Source organism: Vipera ursinii (assembly GCF_947247035.1).
Source record: "Vipera ursinii genome assembly, chromosome: 7".
NCBI classification, from domain to species: Eukaryota; Metazoa; Chordata; class Lepidosauria; order Squamata; family Viperidae; genus Vipera; species Vipera ursinii.
The window spans coordinates 36,849,703-36,866,104 of record NC_139521.1 but is presented as its reverse complement, the minus strand read 5'-3'; positions in this window follow the sequence as shown (position 1 = coordinate 36,866,104).

Here is a 16,402-nt window from a genome sequence, read left to right as displayed (position 1 = left end):
CCTTGACGAGATCCCCGCAGGTAGGACCGCCCCTCCCCGCCCTCCCCCAAGGGTTGTAGGGTCCGTATGCTCCCTAACAAAAACTCTTGCTAACAACATCCCCAGAGCCAAGGTTAGAACGTGGGTCAAAATACAGGGAATCCCCTGTGAAATGGAGGTCGACTCAGGATCCTCCGTTTCCATCCTGTCAGGGGACACCCTCCAGAAAATAGCCAACAAAACAAATCACCGCATTCCTATCCAACCCTCCAGGGTCATGCTGGCAGATTTTCAAGGGGCGCAGATAGATTTAAAGGGACAAGCCGTCCTGAAAGTCGAATTTAAAAAATTTTCAGGCCACTTAGCCCAAATAACAAAGCAACCAAGAACTAGCTTAATAGGATTAGATTGGTTTGAGGCATTAGGCATTCGCCTCAAAGGGACAAACCGCATCCAAACCAATTCTTTAGAAAATATCTGCAAAAAATTTGCGGATGTCTTTGACGGCTCACTGGGCAAATACAACGGCCCCCCCATCGACCTCAAGTTCAAACCGGAGGTCGGACCAATTAGAATAAAAGCCAGGAAAGTTCCCTTCGCCCTAAAACCAAAAATAGACAGGGAATTAGACCGCTTGCTCAAACTAGGAGTCCTAGAACCCACTGACAGCGGAACTTGGGAAACCCCCATAGTGACACCTGTCAAACCCAATGGTGAAGTGAGAATCTGCGCGGACTATAAAGCGACCCTCAACCGCGCACTCAATCCGCATGCGTACCCAGTCCCATCAGTTAGAGATGTTCTTTCAGAAATAGGGTCCGGCTCCATTTTTGCCAAATTAGACTTGGCACATGCTTTCCTGCAACTCCCTGTAACCAGGGAAACCGCAGAAGCCCAAACCATAGTGACGCATAGAGGGGCGTTCAAAGTGAACCGCCTCCAATTTGGCATCTCCGTGGCACCTGGAATATTCCAGGAAGTCATGGAACGAACTCTCAAAGGCATCCCTGGAGTCTGCCCGTATTTTGATGACGTCCTCATCGCGGGCGACTCCTCCCACTCCCTAGCAACCAGGCTGCACGAAGTCCTCTCAAGATTCCGCGCAGCTGGCTTAAAATTAAAACGTGAGAAGTGCTCAATTGGAGTACCCTCCGCAGAGTTCCTGGGGTACAAAATAGACGGCAAAGGCATTCACCCCACCAATGCAAAAATACAAGCAATACAAGCAGCACCCCCCCCAAAAAAAAATAAAACGGAGCTCCAGGCATTCCTAGGGCTCCTAAATTTTTACCATTCATTTTTGCCCGGAAAAGCCACAATTGCAGAACCTCTTCATAGACTCCTGGACAAAGGGGCTCCCTGGCAGTGGACCCCACTTCATAATGACAGCTTCAAACAGCTAAAACAATTACTCTCCAGCGATACAACCATATCGCACTACAACGAAACCAAACCTCTATGCATCGCCTGCGATGCTTCACCTTATGGCATCGGGGCAGTCCTCAGCCACTCCCTTAACGATGGCACGCAAGCCCCAATCGCATACTACTCTAGGACACTTTCAAAAACCGAGCGCAACTACGCGCAAATAGATAAGGAAGCCCTGGCTATAGTAGCTGGAATTAAAAAATTCCACGATTACCTCTATGGCAGACCTTTTACAATCTATACAGATCACAAACCTCTCCTGGGCATATTCACATGGGACCGCCAGACCCCGCAAATTCTATCCCCGCGAATGCTTCGCTGGACGACATTCCTATCTGCTTACTCTTGTCAATTAATCTACAAGCCTGGAAAGGAAATGTCCCATGCAGACGGCCTCAGCAGGCTCCCACTGCCTCAAATAGACCCTGACCCAGCCCCAGCCGGCCAAGTCCTGGCCATACAAGAACTCGCAGAATGCCCAGTAACAGCAAAAGACATCGCACACGCCACAACCAGGGACCCCACCCTCAGCAGGGTACTCTCATGGGTCACATCAGGATGGCAATCATCCTGCCCCTCTCCCCCCATCCAACCATATTTTGCAAAACGACACGAGCTTTCAACACATTTAGGCTGCATCCTCTGGGGGTGCAGAGTAATAATCCCTTCATGCCACAGAGCAAGGGTTCTCCAAACACTACATGAGGGCCACCCTGGCATTTCAAAAATGAAGGCCCTGGCACGCAGTTATGCCTGGTGGCCATCCTTAGACAGGGACATCGAGCAGCATGTAGCCGGCTGCTATCTCTGCCAGCAAACCAGACCCTCCCCTCCGCACGCCCCAGTTCACAAATGGGAAACCACTTCCAATCCTTGGTCCCGCATCCACCTCGATTACGCAGGACCATTCCAGGGACAGACCTTTTTAATCATTGTAGATAGTTACTCTAAATGGCTGGAGGTTCTCCCGGTTTCAAGCACCACATCAGAGGCCACCATTCAAGCATTAAGGGGAGTTTTTGCCACCCACGGTCTTCCAGATGTCATAATCACTGACAACGGGCCTCAATTTACCTCCCGTGACTTCCAGATCTTCACGAGGAGGAACTGTATTAGACACGCAACATCGGCCCCGTTCCACCCGTCCAGTAATGGCCTCGCAGAGGTCATGGTGAAGACCACCAAAGACTCTCTGCGCAGAATGATCGTCGGCAACTGGCACCGTCGACTCGCCCGCTTCCTCCTCGCACACCACACCACTCCCGTGTCCACCACCGTAAAATCTCCAGCAGAACTAAGATGGGGTCGCCGACTGGTCACTCGACTTGACAGACTGCACCCAGACAGGCCAGCGGCCGAAAAAACCAACAACTTGCCACACAAAACATTTTCTAAGGGACAAAATGTCTGGGCCCGAAATTATGGGGGAAGGGATAAATGGACCCAGGGGGTGGTTCTCGATCAAACCGGCCCCCTGTCATACACCATTAACGTGGGCGGGGGACTCACATTTAGGAGGCACGCAGACCAGCTTCGCCCCCGGTCACCCCCCAACTCCACCACGCCAGAAGTGGCGGCAGAAAACTTAGAACCCCCCAGCACCAATTACCCGGAAGAAATCCCATGCCACACAGACCCTCCGCCCATTTCCCCCGTAGAAACCCCCGTAGAAACCATAGAAGCACCTGCACCCCGCAGATCCACTCGTCAGAAGAGGCCGCCAGCATACTTAGCGGATTTTGAATGGGCCGGAAGTTCGCCGAACAGTTCCAACACCAGTTGAAAGTTACTCCAAGTTATGTGTCCAGTTCAAGGGGGGGGGAAAGGGGTGCATTATATTCACAACATAATGACAGCTGTCATAGGCCGCTTTTACGCGGCCGCACTGACAGCTGTCAAAAGACTACGCATGCGCAGCCGCCCTTGCGGCCTACAAGCACACGTGGCCGTTTGACAGCTGTCAAACGGCGCGCATGCGCATTACCACTGGAGCTGTCAAACCGCGGCAAGCCCCTGGCGGCCGCCGCGAACTGTCAAAGTTAGCGCATGCGCAGTAGCGACGGCGAGCTGTCAAAACGCCGGCCGCGTGCCAAAACCAGCTGACGGGATCCCCTGCCTGGCTAACACACTAGCGTTGTCTCTGGGGAGATTCTGCCCTAACAGCTGACCGATTGGCCCCCTGTTCTTGGCGGGAAAACGCGCCCAGCTGATTTGCTGTCCCGTTTGACAGCTGCCTATATAAGGCATGTTTTTCCCTGTTCTGTTGTCCGGGCTAACTGAATAAACAACCTGTTAAATGAAGACGCGTCTCCCTTGTCCTTCCTGCCGATAATCCAGCAACCACCCAGCAGACAGGGGAAATAAAAACCAAACACCCCTACACACACCCCACCCCTGCTGCCAACAGAAATGCTCACAACAGTGAAAACCTTGGACAGGAGGAAGAGTGCCGTGGGCAGGCAGACAGGTGTCTTGCTGGGCTGTGGCTCAGGGGGCACTTTTTTCAGTGCCATTGTAACTTCGAACAGTCACTAAGCAAACTGTTGTAAGTTGAGGAGTACCTGTACTTCATCACTTTTTTCCTTTTTTTTTTTTTTTTGCTCATCAAGTTTTTGACACCTTGCTAGGTGACTGGTGGTACTTGGATGTTGCCATATCCTAAAAGTGGTACAATGGGTGAAAAGGTTGAAAAGCCCTGGACTAGGACCCCCAAGGTCCCTTCCAACTCTTATTCTGTTATACAGAAATTACTACATTTATGGAGACTACATCATGGTTAATATTCTCTATTCTTTTGAATTGTTTTTCTTCTGGTTTTAATAATGACTTTATTCTCTTTTTCATTAAATATATTTTTAAACAAAAAATTGAAAGGTTAGTGATTCATTCTATTATACTTTAATGTGGCAAGGATTTCTTTTTAAAAAGAAAAAATGGACCTCTGTCGTACAATGTATATAATAATTAGTAACTGTTCAAAGTGCATGTTTGCCACATCTGTTATACTATAAAGTTTTTTCCTATCAGCTTCTCAATCACATAAAAATAGTTTTCTACAAGCTTAAGAGGCCAGAAACTTCCATAATTCAATCATATCTATTTTTAAGTCCATTTCAATAACAATTCAAATTCAACATTCTATACCTATATATATATATATATATATATATATATATATATATATATATATATATATATATATAGAGAGAGAGAGAGAGAGAGAGAGAGAGAGAGAGAGAGAGAGCGTCATGAAGTGCATAGCTCTATATCAGTATTCTAAGCTATAGGATTGATTAGTTATTTTAATCTTTAAAAAAGGAAATATAGCAGAGGAACATATTTTTTTTCTTGTGGACAATCCCTTGATTTTGGAGCTCTTTAGGAAAGTTGTGCGTGTGCTGGAGTAAACATTGGATCCAAGAACTTCCCACCTATCTCTATTATGAGAAGGACTTTTAGCCAGCTTTCTTAAAAAATATATGGGGGAAAGAAAGAAGAGTCAGAACAGAAAACAAGAAAATATTATTTACACAACATGTAAGTAAGCTTTGGAATTTGGTACCATAAGATATGATGGTACCAGCTTGGTTGGCTCCAAAAAAACTATTGGAGCAATTCTGGTTCTAGGGATCAGTGGCTGTTAGCCCTGATGGCAATGTCTTTGTATTATATATATAATATATATTAATTATATTAGCATTAGCAATAGAATTTAAACTTATATTCTACTCCATAATGCTTTACAGCACTCTCTACACCAAGCATGTCAGACTTGCGACATCATGTGATGTCACACGACATATCACAACTTTTTCCCCATTGCTGGCAATGGGGTGAGCATAGTTTGACATGCCTGCTCTAAACAGTTTACAGAGTCAGCATATTGCACCCCACAATCTGGACCCTCATTTTATTGACCTTGGAAGGATGGAAGGCTGAGTCAACCTTGAGCTGGTTAGGATCAAACTAGTGGTAGTGGGCAGAATTAGCCTGCAATACTGCATTTTAATCACTGTGCCACCGTGGCTCTCATATATAGATATATAGATACATAGAGATAGATAGATAGATAGATAGATAGATAGATAGATAGATAGATAGATAGATAGATAGATAGATGATAGATAGATAGATAGACAGAGATAGAGATATGATATTAATTATATGATATTAGATTTTATATCATATCTTATTGCATTGTGTTATGTTACATTGCACTGCATTGCATTATATTATTATGTTGCATTGCATTGCATTATTTTATATTACATTACATTGTATTGCATTGTATTACATTACATTATAATATTGTACTACACCAGACCAGACCTTACTATACTGTACTATAATATACATTATATTGAAAAAGATAAACTTTTCTGATGATAAACAATTGGGGAATATGCAGTAGTGACAAAACTGACAGTTTGCATCCATAATAAAAGTCTAGTCCATGGGTCGGCAACCCACGGCTCCAGAGCTGCATGCGGCTCTTTCAGCCATCTCCTGCAGCTCCCAGTCCTCCGCCATGTGCAGTCAAAAAAAAAAGTGGAACTAAAAAAATTCAACCAATCAATTCAAACTTCTCACAGAAAAAAAAAACTTGCGAAGTTTGAATTGATTGGTTGAAGTTCTTTGAGTTTGTGGGACTTCCCACAAGCTGTTTATGGAACTGCCCACAAACCTCTTTTCTCCTTCGGACTGCACATGGCGGCAGTGGAGGAAGAGACAGGAGGACTGCAGGAAAGGTGAGTGGGTCGGTCAGAAGGCGCGTGTGGGGGGTTGTCTCTGTGTGTGTTTGTGTGTGTGTGTATGTGTGTGTGTGTGTGTGTGTTTTGTGTGTGCGGCACCTCCAAGTCCATTCATTGTCAAGGTTTCTTTCCAGTGAGGAGGGTCTGCTAGAAAGAAAGGATTTAGCAGCTTGGTTGGTCAGCTCATAAGCTTTCTCTTACCAGTTTTGCTGGCAGCTGTGGTAGCAAGAGCAGCACCACCTGCATGCCGGGCAGAAGCAACAGGAAGGCGGCAGCTGCTACTGTTGGGGCAGCCTAGTGCCCAGCAGGAAGTACTCGGAAAGCAGGCACAAGTGATGGGTAGGCAGCTCCCACCCCTCCAAGTACCAGGCGGTGCTGCCCAGACACACCGCTGATCCTGCCGCCACAGTCGGCAAAGACGGCGAGTGCAGCGGCTCCCACGCTGGGCCTGGAGCACCTCCAGCATCTCTCGGCAAGGGCATTAGGCTACCGCAATAGCAGCCACCGCCGCCACCACCTTCCTGTTGCTTCTGCCTGGCAGGCAGTCAAGTGCTGCTCCTGCTGCCACAGCTGCCAAAGATGGTGAGTGCGGTGGCTCCCATACTGGGCCTGGAGCACCTCCAGCATCTCTCGGCAAGCGTACTTTGTTTCTGCGGGGGAGGCGGAGGCTGGTGGAGATGCAGCATACCTCCAGCATCTCTCTCGCGGCCGTCTCCACCATTACTGTTGTCGGCTTCCGCTACAGCCAAATCCCGGCAGCCTCCTCCACCCCCAGCAGTGGCATCTGGGGTTTTTTCTGGCAGCAGTGACATCCGGGGGTTCTCCAGTTTCATCAGAACCAAGAAGCAAGTGGAAAAGTTAGCAGTAGCACCACTACCAGGAGCGGTTTCAATTGTCCCCTTCATTGGCAAGCATCCTCATGGAAGTCAATGGAGGCGCCGTGGCTGGCCTTTCAAGTCAGTGAGTGAATGAGAGTGAGAGAGAAGCATTTTCGAGCAAAGTGTGAGTGAATAGAGGGAGAGGGAAGCTTTTTTGAGCAAAGTGTGAGTGTATGAGAGAGAGAGAGAGAGAGAGAGAGAGAGAGAGAGAGAGAGAGAGAGAGAGAGAGAGAGAGAGAGAGAGAGAGAAGCTTTTCCAAGCAAAGGCGAGTGAATGAGAGCGGAGGGAGCAGAGTGGGTGCATGTCTCACCTTAACCCACTGTTCAGTATATATGTGTTCATGCGCACACATTTTTTGCGGCTCCCAGTTTTACCTTTTGTGAGGGAACCAGTTCCAAGTGGCTCTTTCACTGTTTCAGGTTGCCGACCCCTGGTCTAGTCAAATGTAAGAAGGAATGGCTCCTTTATATACTACACATCCCTGGTCTAGTCAAATGTAAGAAGGAATGGCTCCTTTATATACTACACATCACACAGGAAGGTAAATTTAGACACTTAAAATATGATTTCTAGAAAAGGAGCTATTAGACCATAAAAGAATAGCAGATGAAGTTATTCAAACAGAGGCAAGCAGCAACCTTCAAAGTTCAATGTAAACTACAAAAAATTAGATTAGCAGTTCAGAAAACAAGTAGAAGGGAAGATAAGATTTTCTGTAATGTTTTTTCCCCACTTTGTGTTTTGTATTGTTAACTTTCTTTTTTGGAAAAAAAAATTCTACTAAAAGCTTAAATTTTTAAAAAGCTTTTTAAAAATTCCCAAACATTGCTCTTCTAACTTCACCATTAAGCATTCCTTATACATTTATCTTTATACATTATTTGGAAAGAAGCAATTTAAAAATACAAATATTTATTTATACCATTCTTTCTTAGCTTTTTAACTAGTCCTTGTTCCATTTGACCACTTATTTTGCATATTTTTCTCCTATGCATATTTCTGTCATTTCTTTGATAAAAATTATTTTATTATATGCATTCTTCCCACAAAGCATTCTTTTTCCATTTTTCTATTCATGTAACTCTATACCTTTCTCTGAACTTTCTAACACATTTCTTTTCAGTGTTTCACACAGCTCCAACATCCTTTTTTTCATCCATTTTTCAATCATTCTGTTGAGACATTAATCTTTCAGATTGAACTCCTATTTTGCCATCCTGAAGTTCTATTATTTTCCATTTGTTTCCAGTCCATCTTTTTCTCCAAGTCCCATTCTTGACATCATTGAAAGAACAAGCTATCTCGCATTTTGATCTATCTTTTATGCTTTACTACTTCTCTCAACCTTGCACCATCTTGTATATTTATAAATATTTCTTTCCTTTGTACTGAACTGGGTTTGTCTAGTCTAATGAAGAGAAGGACTAGGAGTGATATGATACCAGTCTTCTAATATCTAAGGGGCTGCCACAATGAAGAAGGGGTCAACCTATTTTCCAAAGCACCTGAGGGCAGGACAAGAAACCATGGATGGAAATTAATCATGGAGAAAACCAACCTAGAACTAAGGAGAAATTTCCTTACAGAACAATTGATCAGTGGAACAGCTTACCTTCAGAAATTGTGGGTGCTCAGTCCCTGGAGGTTTTTAAGAAGAGATTGGACAGCCATTTGTCTGATATGGTATAGGGTCTCCTGCTTGAGCAGGGGGTTAGACTAGAAGACCTCCAAGGTCCCTTTCAACTCTGTTATTGTGATGCTTTCTGAGCTTGGTTGTTTTCTTGGAGTTTCATTGCCCAAATGAGGTAACATCATCAGCACTAGTAAGGAATGAGATTTGTGCCAGCCATCTCACTCATCCGACTTCCCCTCACCAACATATTGTGACCAACTCGCCACTGGACACCTCACCCTGGCCAACTCACCATGGGACAACTCTGTGGGGGACAATTAAATGTGGGACAACTCAAGAGGGATAAGTAGAACTGCAGCTTAGCCTAGCATCAAGCAAGACAAGATCTTCTTCAATTCACTTGTCCCTTTCTTGAAATTATCCTGCGTTGAACTGTTCAGTCCCAGGGCATGGGGCAAGTCAACTGGGATAAGTCTGCCAGGGTGAGTTGCCCTAGACCCTCTGTAAGTCTTTCTTTAATAAACTTTTCTCATTAGACTGTTTCACTAATCATTGCCAAATTAGGCCTGTTTTCAAGAACAATCTCTCTCTCTCCTTCAGCTGAGTGAGAAAACACGCATGTGCATGTAGGCACACACAGAGAGACACACACACACACAAATACACACATCATGCAATATCCAGTATGGACAGACATATTCTTAAAGCATCTGTTAAAAACAGAATATTTTTTAATGTGATACTCTCATCACTATATTCATTTATTCTTCGGTTTGCAGCCCAGCGAAAATCCAAAATCCTATGCAGAGTTGCATGCAAATAGTGACTTGTCTGTTCTGGATACTTTGGCCAGTATGCAATGAAAGTGTTTCCCCAAGCATGATCACACTCTTCTATGCAAACTAAAATCTAGAGATTCTCTTGCAAGATACCATACTAATTGTACAGATAACACCACCAGCCTAAGTATCACAAGAAGGACAAAAAAATGCAACTTTAAATATGTTCAATATAAAAAGTGAAGAAAATAAGTCCTCCAGTAAAAACAGCAAAAAAATTAACAGGTTACAATGAAAGGTAGAACTCTTTTATTGGCCCAGTCACTTCTAATAAGAGAGTATGAATTCCTCCAATTATCATCGAGGATGCAATTTTACCAAGAGAAAGTCAAAAGAATACATTTATTCTGAATGAGACATATTTTCTGGCCTAGTTAAAACATAGAACACAGTTCATTTTTATTCTAGAAAACCTGGAGAAACTTGCTGATAGTTTGTTCAACCTATTTCAGCAGACTATGGTATGAGAATAAAAACTTTATTCTTTGGGGAGACTGGGGAGACTAAGCATCCTTAGCTTTTAGAATCAAAAAATTAAAGGAGAAGATAATAGTGTTGTTTAAATCTCTGAAGAGTTATCACAAAGGCTTCTCTACGGCTGCAGAATGTAGGATACAACACAATGGGCTTAAGTTTCAGGAGGACCATTTGGGGGAAAGGTGGCAACCAGGGGCCTTTTAATACTGGGACCATCAGTGTAAGGAGATGGTAGAGTCCTTTTTACTGGAAAAATGGCCAAAGGTATTTGAGGAAGATTTCTCCACTAGGGTGGTCTAAACTGCTGTTTGCAATGCTATTTTATTTTGGCATTTCAACAGATGGACATATTTGCAGGGATTAGTGCACATAATGTTCCTGCCCAGGTTCTTCAAAGCTCAGATGCACTAGAAATGGCTAAGCTTGGAATGGGAATCTGAAGCATCTGAATCACAGGAACAATATGAAACATATTATTTTCCTCTGGTCCTCATATCTGATCCTATGGAAGGAGACAAACAGAGATTGTGTGTCTGCAGAAAGAGCACAATTCTTAAACAATGGAACTGGAATCAGAACAGCTCTATGTAGAACAGTGAAGGCACAGAATTTAGCCTGTGAGATTTTAATCCCAAATTATTGCTTTGCCTTAGTTATTTTTTCCTGCCACTGCTATTGCCCAGTACAGATTAAAAGGCTGAACTGTGAATGGAAGGAAAATGGCAGTTATTGGCAGAGGAAGTTCAGTAAATTACATCTGTCACAAAGCAAGGAGGGCTCAAAATAATCCACTGACTATGCCTTCAGAAGAACAGGAACCTTTTTCATGGGGGACAGTATATTTTTCATGGGTCCTCTTCAGGTATCAAGAGGAGCAAAAAGAAAAGGAACATACAGAATCTATTGATCAACAAATATCGTATTCGGTATTCAACTCAGAAGCAGACATGATCTAGCCACCACTTTAAAAAAGGGATTTTAGCAGCAGGATTTATAGTGTGCTGAGTATCATGAGGAGAAAATACAACTTTAAAAGTGTTTTAGGTAGAAAAAGAACAATGTGCCCAAATGTAGAGCAATGCTGCCGCCTAGTGGATAAAAAGGCTTACAAACAATTTTGTATTAAGGTTTAATTTATATAAATGTCAGTGCATAAATCTCATTCGGTAAGTCACAGATGAGTGGCTCCATCTAAGGTGGATATAGATTTTTTACATATTATCCAATTCCAACCATGCGTTTTCATTTTAAAATACTGGACACTACATTCTTTGTTCTCAAATTTCCCTAAGATATGAATTTCTGTATATAGCCTTCTTAAGAATAGTATTTAATTTAATTTAATTTAATTTAATTTAATTTAATATTTGCATTTGTATACCGCCCTTTCCCTGAGGACTCAGGGCGGTTTACAGGGAATTAAAATCGAAACATACAAAAGTTAAAACCAATTAAAAAAGCATTAAATTCACCCTGTAGATTAAAACCCCAATTAAAATTTTCTCCTCAGCCTGGGCCCGAGAGCTCAAAGAGCCAGGTCTTCAGGCCCCGGCGGAATGATCGGAGGTCGGGAGCAGTCCTCAGCTCTACCGGCAGCTGGTTCCAGAGGGCAGGCGCTCCCACTGAGAAGGCCCTATCCCTGGGTGTCACCCGCCGGCAATCTCTCACCGGCGGAACCCTGAGCAGACCCTCCCTGTGGGAGCGCACTGGGCGAAGGGCGTTTGATGCCGGCAGCAGGTGTTCCCTCAGATATCCCGGACCCAAGCCATGTAGGGCTTTATAGGTGATAACCAGCACCTTGAATTTCACCCGGACAAGTTTCTGTAACAACTATTATTTTAATATAGGCATTGAGACATGGTTTTTTTTCTTGGTATGCATCAGCCCTGGTGTGTCTTTTCTTCATCTTTCTCTAACATATGCTTCCTTAAAGTGGAATGCTACCAGACGTTATTCTGTACTCCTAAGGTAGTGATGGATTGATTTCATTTTGGCAAACTATCCCATTTTATATGGAGAAATGTTTAAGGAAATAATGGTTGAAATTGTTCAGTTCATTTATTAGGTTCAAAGTATAGCGCTCTCTCTCTCTCTCACACACACACACACACACACACACACACACACATGTGTTTGTGTGTGTGTGTGTGTGAGAGAGAGAGAGAGAGAGAGAGAGTAGAAACAAGTCCACTAAGAGCCCTAGAGACATATTCTTCATGGCTCAGAGTCTAGATTCCTAAAGGACTTTTTTCTTCTTCTGCCATTCAATCACCTCCAATTTTCAGAGACTGACTGGACAAATCCCTTCGGGTTTTTTGGCAAGGTTTTTCAGAAGTAGTTTACCATTGCCTCCTACTTAGGGCTAAGAAAAAGTGACTGGCTCAAGGTCAATCAGTTGACTTTATGGCCAGGTGGGACTAGAACTCAGTCTCCCCATTTCTAGTCAGATACCTTAACCATGACACCAAACTGGATCTCACCTATAGGACTACTTTTCTCCAATTGTCTTTATCTGTCAGAAATATTGGGCTGGGTCAGCAACCCTGAAGTACCATCACCAGTGCTTTTTTTGTAAAAGAAAAAGATGCCGGAACTCACACATGTCATACAACCCACCTTGCCTACCCTACAAGGTTCCATCCAAAAAAGGTGCCAGAACTCCGTTCTGAGCGTTCTATGACAAAAAAAGCCATGACCATCACTAAAGCAGTACCATCACATGGGAATTCAGAAATAATAATACCTGACCCACAAAAATGGAAGCAGACTTACATAAAGTCCAACAAACTGTAGAAGAAGAAAAGTGTGCATTAGCTCAGGGGTCCCCAACCTGTGGGTCATGGCCCAGTAATGGGCCATGGGCTGCTGGCCACCAGGCCATGGGACAGGCTGCCAGTGCGTGCACATATATGTGCACATCACCCCACTCACGCTAGCACTGCAGCTGTGGGGCACAAAAACAGGATGCTGCGCCATGCAGTGCAAAAACGGGTAACTGCCGTGTCTTGGGACACAAAAATGGGATGCCACCACACATTGGGGCACAAAAATGGGCTGTTGCAAAAACGGGACACCACCATGCCACAGGGTGCAAAAACGGGACACTGTTGCACCACAGGGTGCAAAAACAGGGCACTCTGCACAAGAACGGGGCACCCCCCCACCACACATCATGCGCATGCTTGTGGCCCTGTGCATACACACACACGCATGCATGCATGCATGCATAAAATGCTTCCTCCTCCCTTTCCCTCTGGTCCCCCAACCAAGAAAGGTTGGTGACCTCTGCATTAGCTGACTTTTTTTTTATTGAAAAGTTTTATCATACATTTTATCTTTAACAGTCCCCCCTACCCCTCCCCTATCCCTCCTTCCTTACCCCTCCCTCCCTCCCCTCCCCCCCCCCGACTTCCCAGAGCTAAGTACAAGGTATAAAAAAAAAACAATCATAAACATCCATATGCTAACAACCATAAACTCTAAAATCTATCACTCTCTAGCTCATATAGGATAACTACAAACACTATTAATATACAATATATAAAAAAACAGAAAAAAAAAGGAAAAAAGAAAGGAAGACTTATTCAAATGCTACATGAAACTTCTTAGTCCCATATTTGTTCTGGATATACTCAATCCATTTTCTCCACTCCATAATATAGCGTTCTTGCGAATGATCTTTCAAATAAGCCGATATCTTTGCCATCTCTGCCAGGTCAGAAACCTTTAAAGTCCATTCTTCTATAGTCGGCAGTTCCTCTTTCTTCCAATACTGACCTATTAAGAGTCTTGCTGCCGTAATTAAATTCAACGTCAACTTAGTGTCCACAACTGTAGCATCTGTAATTATTCCACCAGATTTTTATCCAAAAAGCCTTAACCTTTTTACAAGTCCACCATATGTGAAAATATGTTGCGTCTTCGTCACCGCACCTCCAACATTTAGGCTGATAATTCGGATACATACTTGCAAGCTTTTTAGGATCTAAATGCCATCTGTAAAACATTTTATAAAAATTCTCTCTTAGATTTTGAGCTTGTGTGAATTTTACATTTCTCACCCAAATCCTTTCCCACGTGTCCATTGTAATAACTTCTTGGATATTTTGGGCCCATTTAATCATACAATCTTTAACAAGTTCTGTTTCTGAGTCAATTTCTATCAATGCAAGATATATCCGTTTGATATGTGCTGGACCCTGGTTTCTAATTTGCTTTATCAGATTTTCATCAGTCATTGTAAAACCAATTTTCTGATCTTCTTTCCACCTGGCCCGTAGCTGAATATATTGAAACCAAGTTTGAACAATCTTCTCATCTCGCAAGACGCTATATGGTTTCAGACACCAGACATTTCTTTCCAAGCTTAAAATCTCCTTATACCTAGTCACATCATGTTTAAAACCAACATTTATATTTTCTATTGCGTGTTTTGGAATTGCCCACAATGGTATTTTGCAGTCTAACTTATGTCTATACTTCTTCCAAACTCTCAACAATGCCTGTCTTAAAATATGCACTCTAAACACATTGTCTACCTTCTTGTCATACAACAAATATGCATGCCAGCCAAACAACAAGTCGTGGCCCTCAAGATTTAATAATCTCTCTTGTGTCAAATTAATCCAATCACTTATTCCTACTAACGCAGCAGCTTCATAATATAGTTTAAGATTGGGCATTTTAAGACCACCTCTTTCACGAGTATCCTGCATAATCTTAAGTTTAACTCGTGGCCTTTTCCCTGCCCAAACAAATTTATTGATACCTCGCTGCCATTCCTCCAAATTAGAATCTTTCTTAAGAATCGGTATCATTTGAAATAAAAATAAAAATTTAGGCAGGACATTCATTTTCACTGCTGCGATCCGTCCCAACAAAGACAATTGCAATTTTTCCCAACTCTCCATTTCTTTTTGAATTTTCCCCCATAGTTTTTCATAGTTATTTTTATATAACTTTGTATTAGAGGGCGACAAAATCACCCCCAGATATTTAACCCTTTTAACAATCTCAAATGCAGTTAATCCTTCTAAGAGAGCCTTTTGCGAAACTGTCGTATTTTTGGCCAGAATTTTGGTTTTTTGTATATTAACTTTAAATCCAGAAACTTTCCCATATTGTGTTATTATCTCCATCAGGTCCACAACAGAGTTCTCTGGCTGGGTCACTGTAACAACCAGATCATCTGCGAATGCTCTCAATCTATAATCCTGATCTCTAATTTGTATACCCTTAATTTTTTCCGAATTCCGTATTTTAACCAATAATATCTCCAATGTTAACACAAATAACAAGGGCGATAACGGACACCCTTGCCTTGTGCCCTTCTCAATATTACATGCTTCTGTCAAGCTATTATTAACTATAATTCGGGCAGTTTGTTTTTGATATAATGCCCTAATCAGTTGTAAAAATTTTTCCCCAAAAACCATTTTATCTAGAACTTTCATCAAAAATTGCCAATTCAGTTGATCAAAAGCTTTTTCAGCATCTAAAAAGATTAGCGCCGCAGGGATCTGGTTGTTCCTTTCCAAAAACTCTAACACATCAACTATATGCCTCACATTATTTTTCATTTGCCTACCACTAATAAACCCCGTTTGGTCCCCATGAATCACCTGTTGCAGAACCCTCATCAGTCTATTAGCCAACACCTTAGCAAATATCTTGTAATCTGTATTTAAAAGCGATATCGGTCTATAATTTTTAACTTGAGTAGCATCTTGGTCTTCCTTCGGAATCAAAGAAATAAAAGCAGTTCTCCAAGACGGAGGCACCTTTTCCCCCCCTCTGGATTGTCTGGAACAGTTCCTTTAACGGTTTTATCATCTCTAATTGTAAATTTTTGTAATAAGCCGCAGTCAAACCATCCGTACCTGGTGCTTTGTCCACCTTTAATTTCTTAATTGCTATAAAAATTTCTTCTTCTGTAATCAATTGATTAATCCCCTCTTTTTGTACTTGCGTAAGAACCGGGATGCTAGCATTCTCCAAATATACATCAATGTCTTTTTCATTAATCTTCTCCTTTGCATATAATTTAGAATAAAAATCCACAAAAGCATCCTTAATAAGGTCCTGTTGAAACACAACCCTTCCTTTATGCTCAATTTTGTCTATATTAGAAGCCCTTTGCTTTTTCCTCAGTCTATAAGCTAACCATCTACCTGGTTTGTTAGCGTTGCAAAAGGAATTATGCCTGGCAAACCGCAAATTGGTTGCCACTTGGTCAGCCATTAGTTTATCAAATTGTCCTCTTAACAGCTTAATAACCTCCTTAGTCTTCACATCCTCTGGGTTCAAAATCAAAGCCTTTTCTTTTTCCTTTATTTCATTCTCCAATTCTTTCCTCCTGGCTTCCACAGCACGTCTATGTTTATTGTTCATATATATCAACACCCCTCTCATATAGG